At 34.4% G+C, this 7,103-nt stretch overlaps 1 pseudogene; it reads right to left on the reverse strand.

The window, feature by feature from the left end:
- LOC107013515 overlaps positions 1–6,181 on the reverse strand; it is a 32,532-nt pseudogene extending 26,351 nt beyond the window's left edge.
- Between the last annotated feature and the right edge of the window lie 922 nt (positions 6,182–7,103).

A 7,103-nucleotide genomic window follows, 5' to 3' on the forward strand; every position in this document is an offset into this window, starting at 1 on the left:
GGTCAGAGACTCGTTTCCCGTACCAATTTCTCAAGAGTTGAAGTGTTTTGCAACGGGAGCTTACGACGGCTCGTCGTGGATGTGACGGCACGTCCTGCAGGTCCGTCACAGATTACAGAGAGTCGATTTTCAGTACCCAATTTCAGAATTTCTAAGTATGCTGAAACGAGACCCTGCGACGGTCCGTCGTGCCTGTGACTTTCCGTCGTGGGGTCCGTTTCCTCAGCCAATTTTCCAGAAATAAAATCTGCTGCTCAAAACGGCTAAACAGGTCGTTACAGATATACACACGCGAGTCCGAGCAATTTAATCCAAAACAACCCTTTCAGTTGAAGCTGAAGCAGTACCAATGGCGGTTGGTGTAGTGGAGCCATCAGAAGGAAGTGAATCGCCTATGGAAACCAACGCAGATTAGCAAAAGAAATGAAAAGAGCAGAAATGAATAGGATAACAACCCTAATGCTCTGATACCATGTTGTAAATGAGAAGAGAAGTGGAAAAATTTTCTCTATCTTTCTTTTTATTGATTAGTGCTTCATTCCATTTATACAAGTAGAAAAGACAAAAAAAATAACTATATTCTATACAGGTATCCCTATACTATAGGTTAGGTTCTAACAAACTTGTAAAAGAGAATATTCCTATGTACATATTGTTTTCATCAGTTGGGCCTTTAACAAATGAACCTAAATTTCTTTTGTGATATTTGTGCAAAGGCAAGAAAAACTAAGTTACCTTATACATCTACGGCCTCCAAGTCTAAACATATTTTTTATCTCATACATGTTGACACTTACGGGTTCCTACAAGACTCAAACACATGATGATCAAATATTTTCTCACCATTGTAGATGATCATAGTCGAGCTACTTGGACATATCTTTTAAGCACCAAATTTAATTCTCTCACTATTTTGAAATAATTTATAGCTACGACTCAAACTCAATTTCACACTAAAGTCAAAATTCTTAGGAGTGATAATGCTCTCGAGTTGGGCAGTAGTAAGGCAACTTTGACTTCTTCAATTCTAAAGGTATAATACAATAAACATCTTGTGTTTCCTCTCCACAATGAAATGGTGTGGTGGAGAGAAAGCACAGACATCTGTTAGAAGTATGTATGTCTTCAATATTTCAATCTAAAGTTCCTACACATTTTTGTGGGAAATGTCTCTTGACAGCGACTTTTTTTATCAACAGATTCCCTACTAGACTTTTAAACAGGAAAACTCCTTATGAGCTCTTCTTTGGTCATCCACCTAGTTATTCTCTTTAAGGTGTTTTGGATGTCTTTGTTATGCATCAACTCTGACTGTCCGTAGATCTAAATTAGATCCTAGATCAATCAAATGTGTCTTCTAGGGTTACTCTTTTGGGAAGAAAGTGTGCAAGGTTTTAGATCTAACTACAAACAGAATATTTGTATCAAGAGATGTTTTCCATGAAAACTTCTATCCTTTTTCCTTTGCTTCTATTATTGTCCCTATTTTTTCTTTTACTCAATATATTCCTTCTTCTACAGATTACTCTCCCACTCCTTTTACTTCTTTTGATACTTCATTCTTCTAAAGCCCGTCACCCTCCTAAATATCTCAATGACTATATTCGCAACTCAGGCATTCTCACTAACCTCACTCAGCAGTCCTTTGTTGCTTCTGTCTCTCCTCCCTCTCATTCTTTCTCAACTCTGTCTTGTACTAATCATCTCTTCGTAACTCAGTCTCCTACATCACCGAGCCTACATCTTACTCTTAGGCTAGCTTACATCATGGATGGCAGGTAGCCATGTCAAAGGAATTTAAGGCACTCGAAGCAAAAAATACATGGGATATAGTTCAATTACCTGAGGGTAAGAAGGTTTTGGCTTGTAAGTGGATCTATAAGATCAAGTATAAACAAGATGGTACAGTTGAAAGATTCATGGCACGACTTGTTGTGGGGGGGGGGTTCATTCAAAAGGAAGGCGTATATTTTACAGAAACATATTCCCCTGTTGTCAAAATGAAAAATATTTATTGTCGGCAGTGAAGAAGAATTGGCATATTTCACAACTACACGTTAATAATACATTCTCACATGGTGATTTGTAGGAAAAGGTCTATATGAAGTTCCCTATTGGTATGCAAACACCTAGTCAATCCGATTTATGCAAGCTCAAGAAATCTTCATATGGCTTGCGCCAAGCTTCAATGCAATGGTATGCTCGCTTGACTGGAACTTTGAATTTCAAGGGGTATTCTCATTGTCTTAACGACTATTTTCTCTTATTTAAGAAAGTTCAAGGCAAAGTTTCTATCCTAGCGGTTTATGTTGACGACATTTTACTCACAGGGATGATCCTTTAAAGCTTGAATCTCTCAAGTTCTTTCTTAATTCTGAGTTTAAAATGAAGGATTTAGGTGTTGCTCATTATTTTTTAGGCGTGGAATTTATCAGAGAGCCTCAGGGTATAATTTTGGGACAAAAAAATTTACCTTGGATTTATTAAATGATTTTGGTTGCACAGACTTGACGCATGTGTCTCTCCATTGAATCCTGCTACAAGACTCAAACTTGATGAAGGGGAACTTTTGTCAAATCCTACTTTCTATCGTATGTTGCTGGGTAAAATGAACTTTCTCACACATACATGACCAGATCTCTCCTTTGTGGTTCAACATCTTAGTTAATTTATGCAATCTCCATAACGACCTCGTCTTGATGCGGTTGTTAGATGCCTCTGATATCTTCTCATGGACCCTGATTTGGGTACTTTCATCCCTTCTAATTCTTCCTTTGATCTAATTGCCTTCTGTGATTCTGATTGGGGGCGTTGCCCAAATACTAGATGCTCAATCGATGATTATTATATTACTCTTGGTGGTCCACCTGTCTCGTGGAAATCCAAGAAAGAGTCATTGGTATCACCTTCATTAGCTGAAGCTGAGTATCGCTCCATGCGATGGGTTATGGAAGAAATCACTTGGTTGGTTCGTTTACTTGCTGATTTTGGTGTTCCTTCTTCTCTACCTGTTCCTCCTCATTCATATAACCAGGCAGCCATTGACATTTCCAAATATCTGGTGTTCCATAAATGCACCAAACATGTGGATCTGGATTGTCATTTTATGCGTCAACAATACCTTTTCGGGCGCATTTTTTTGAATTTTATCCTTCACCTGCTCAATTAGTTGATGTATTCACCAAGCCCCTTACTGGGTCAGTTCATCAATCCTTTCTAGACAAGTTGGGGATTGTTTCACCATTCTCCAACTTGATTGGGGGGAGATGTTGAAATGTCAGGCCAAATTAATGAATTGGACAAAAGGAATTTGGGTTCATTTGTTAAAAGCCCAGCTAATGAAAACAATACGTGTATATAGGAATATTCTCTTTTACAAGTTTGTTTAAGTTTGTTAGAACCTAGCCTATAGTATATGGACACTTGCATAGATATAGTTGTTGTTTTTTTGTCTTTTCTATTGTATAAATGGAATGAAGCACTGATCAATAAAAAAAATAGACATTGAAAAAAAATTCCCACAACTTTCTCATTTATAACAATCTCCCACACTCAAAATCAACAGCTCATCAAATGGTTCAACTGCTACAAACATCAAAGACTCGTCCCATACGGGATTGAAACTCTCTCTCTTGGCAACCTTTCAACAACGTGTCTAATGGTCGAGGCTGACCTTTACGAAAACTTCTGGAAACCTACATTCATCACTTGGAATCAAGTCTTGTGCCTTAAACACATTAACTCTCAGGTATCAGAGCATTGGCAAGAGGTACACTTCAGATCTTATATTTGTCATTACATCAGCACTACTAGCATCATCTGAATGCGAAGCTTCAGGAAAGATTTCTTCATCTAGAGTACCCATTTAAAGAGCCAAAAGCAACTCCCTTTTGACGTTATACCCTCTTCTATCATCCAAGTACTCTTGAGAAACCAGTTTTGGTATCTCACACAAATCAAACATACGTCGACCAACAACAGAATCCCTATCTTTCACGGTCAGCTCAAGTACAGAAGCCTCAATCCTATCATGGGAGAAAACAAACATCTGATTCCATTCAGGATTTGTAGTCTTCTCAAAATGACGAGTCTTATCCTTATTATTTCCAAACTTAACCTCAACATAAGGATAAAGCCTACCTGTACGATGCTTTTGTAGGTAAATCTCTAGCATTCACCACCCAGACAAAAAGATATTGCAAAGTTAATAACCCCTAATCTGCTTGAATGAATTTTCTTTTTGTCTTGTTCAGTTTACACAAAGTCAAGACCTTTCTAATACTACATTGAACAATAACCAAAACTAAAAGTATCTCAGAAGTTACTATCAAAGAGGGACAACTCAATACAACGTTAATATTCACAAACCAAACAACAAGCTTAGACAACGCACCCAAAAATAAGAAAACAAAAACAAATCTTTAGGCACAAATGGAAATACTCAAGGGCTAAATAGAGTGAACAGAACCTTAGAAAACTGGAAGAATTATGATCTGAATGCTTCAATCTGCACACATAAAAAATTTTCAGACACAAAACTTTGAGTTCTATATATCCAATTCAATTTGTTTTGGAGCAACAACATTGAACAAAATTTTGATAAAATAATTCTCCCAACTGGAAAAATAACATATACTGTATATAGACGTATAGTAATGAACAACATCATATCATATACTTTCTCTGTCCTATTTTATGTAGCACTTTTCGTTTTTCAAGAGTCAAACAGTTTAACTTTGACTAGACATTTGCATATAGCATTTTCAATTTTTTTGAAATAAAATTATATATTTGTAAACTACGTAAAGAGTACTATAAGTTACAATAATTGATAATTCGAAATGTTAAAAGGGTCTATGAAAAACTTACGATCAAAGATAGACTTGTTTGAATCTCGAAATGCAAAAAGTGACATAAAATGGGACGGAGAGAGTATCATATATCATCATCATCATATATTACTAAAAGTGGGAAGATTTTAGGTTCAAAATTTTGATAAAATAATTCTCCCAACTGGAAAAATAACATATATATACTACGGAAAAGGGCCTAAAATACCCTTGAAGTATTGAAAATGGTACAAAATTACCCTTCATCCACCTATTGGCTCCAAAATACCCTTGTCATCCACCTTTGGGTTCAAAATTGACCACTTTTTTAATTGTTTTAAAATTAAACTCTTTAAATATTTTTTAAAATACTTGGCGTTCAACTATTGGTTATAATTTAGTTTATTAATATAATTTATAATTCAACCCACTAACCACTCATTACTAACTAAACCCCACCCAATTAATAATCCAATTATAATATCAAAATCGTCATAAACACTACTAAAACACGATGAAATTATAGATTTCTGAAAATGACATCCAAAATTATTCGATTCCGAATCGAAGCCCCAATTAAATTTAGGTTGAGCCGCTTATTTAGGAGGACACTTTCAATAGGATTCTCTTTCAAGATTAATGAATTAAAAATTTATGATTAAAGATAAAGAAGTAATACATACCGAATTAATTCTTGCACTTTTTTAAAATATAATTTTATAAATATTTATGATTTGTTTTAAAACCTTTAATACATTATTTTGAAAAAAAGTTACCTATGAAGTAACATCACATAATTGAGACGTAAGAATAATTAAGATGAACATAGTCAGGCTTTTAAGTTTATCGGTAATTTTTATTTAGACACTTGAATGTATGATAATTTACTTCTATAGATACTTTTGCCTTAAATTTTTAAAAACACTCAATTGACAGTAGCTTTTCTGTTGTTGCATAAATAATGTGAAGGGTTTATGAATTTGGAGGGGTTTAATTAGTAATGGGTGGGGTAGTGAATTGATTTATAACTTTTACTAATAAGTTAAATTATAACAAATAGTTGGCGCCACATATTTAATGGAAGTAAAGTTTTCCTCATATTTCTTGAAAGTCACTTTCATTTTTTTCAATTTTTACATTGTCTGGAGCCTGCATTGGAGCTCCCAATTAAAATTGGGTCATGCATTGTAGGCCCACTCAAAGTGACATTCACAACAAGATCTTCTCCATACCCATAGCTGGAATCTAAACATCTAATTAAGTGTGAAACAATTTCACCACGTTGATAGTAAATTGACATTTATAACATTTATACTAAAAATTATAAGCATATGTCATACCTTGTTATTCATTGTCTAAATTTGATATCAATAACTTTTAGCATTATTTTAATCATTTACTTTATTTATTTTACTGATTAACCAGAATCATAAATATAGTGACACAATTTTTATTATCGTCTTATATGCATTTGTTTACAGAAATATTTTAATCATTATTTTTATTTATTATTTACCTATTATTTAAATAATGGGTTTGAACTACTTATATTTTCTTCAAATGATTAATTTAATTTTAATTTACTTATTGATATTAATCTATACGTGAATTTAGATTATATTTTTTTAGGTGACCTTATGTACATAGGGTATGATTATTCATGTGATCATAAGTCAAAAGAATTTTTCATATTAAACTCAATTCAACATGTCTTATCGTTCTATTTATTTTAATTTTATTATTAAAAAATATAAGCAACAGTTAAGCTACTTAATCATTTCATCAGGTTGCCTACTAGTACTTGAAGTATTCTTTTTTATTTGATAATATAGTGTTAGGTTGTGGAGTCTGATTATTTATTCTCTGTAACCAAAAATACTCTGATTTATTAATATAAATATACCCCACCGCCGTGGAAGTTTACTCACGGGGTGTTACCACGAAATATTGGGTTTTCTCTTTCTCTCTCTAGATCTCTCATCTCTTTCTCTCTAAAGTTCTTGTGTTCTTTATTCATCAAGTGTGTGTGTGGATTCGATCCTAACAACTGGTATCAGAGCTAAGGAGATTCAACACGATCACTGAAGATGGATAGTTCGAAGCTTGGAATCGAGAAGTTTGATGGATCCGATTTCAGTTTCTGGAAGATGCAGATCGAAGATTATCTCTACCAGAAAGATCTTCACGAACCGTTGACCGGGGTGAAGCCGGAATCCATGACGGAGGAGAAGTGGAAACTCAAGGATCGCCAGGCTCTAGGGTTGATCCGGTTGA

The sequence above is a fragment of the Solanum pennellii genome, chromosome 3 (genome assembly GCF_001406875.1).
Source record: "Solanum pennellii chromosome 3, SPENNV200".
Lineage (NCBI taxonomy): Eukaryota > Viridiplantae > Streptophyta > Magnoliopsida > Solanales > Solanaceae > Solanum > Solanum pennellii.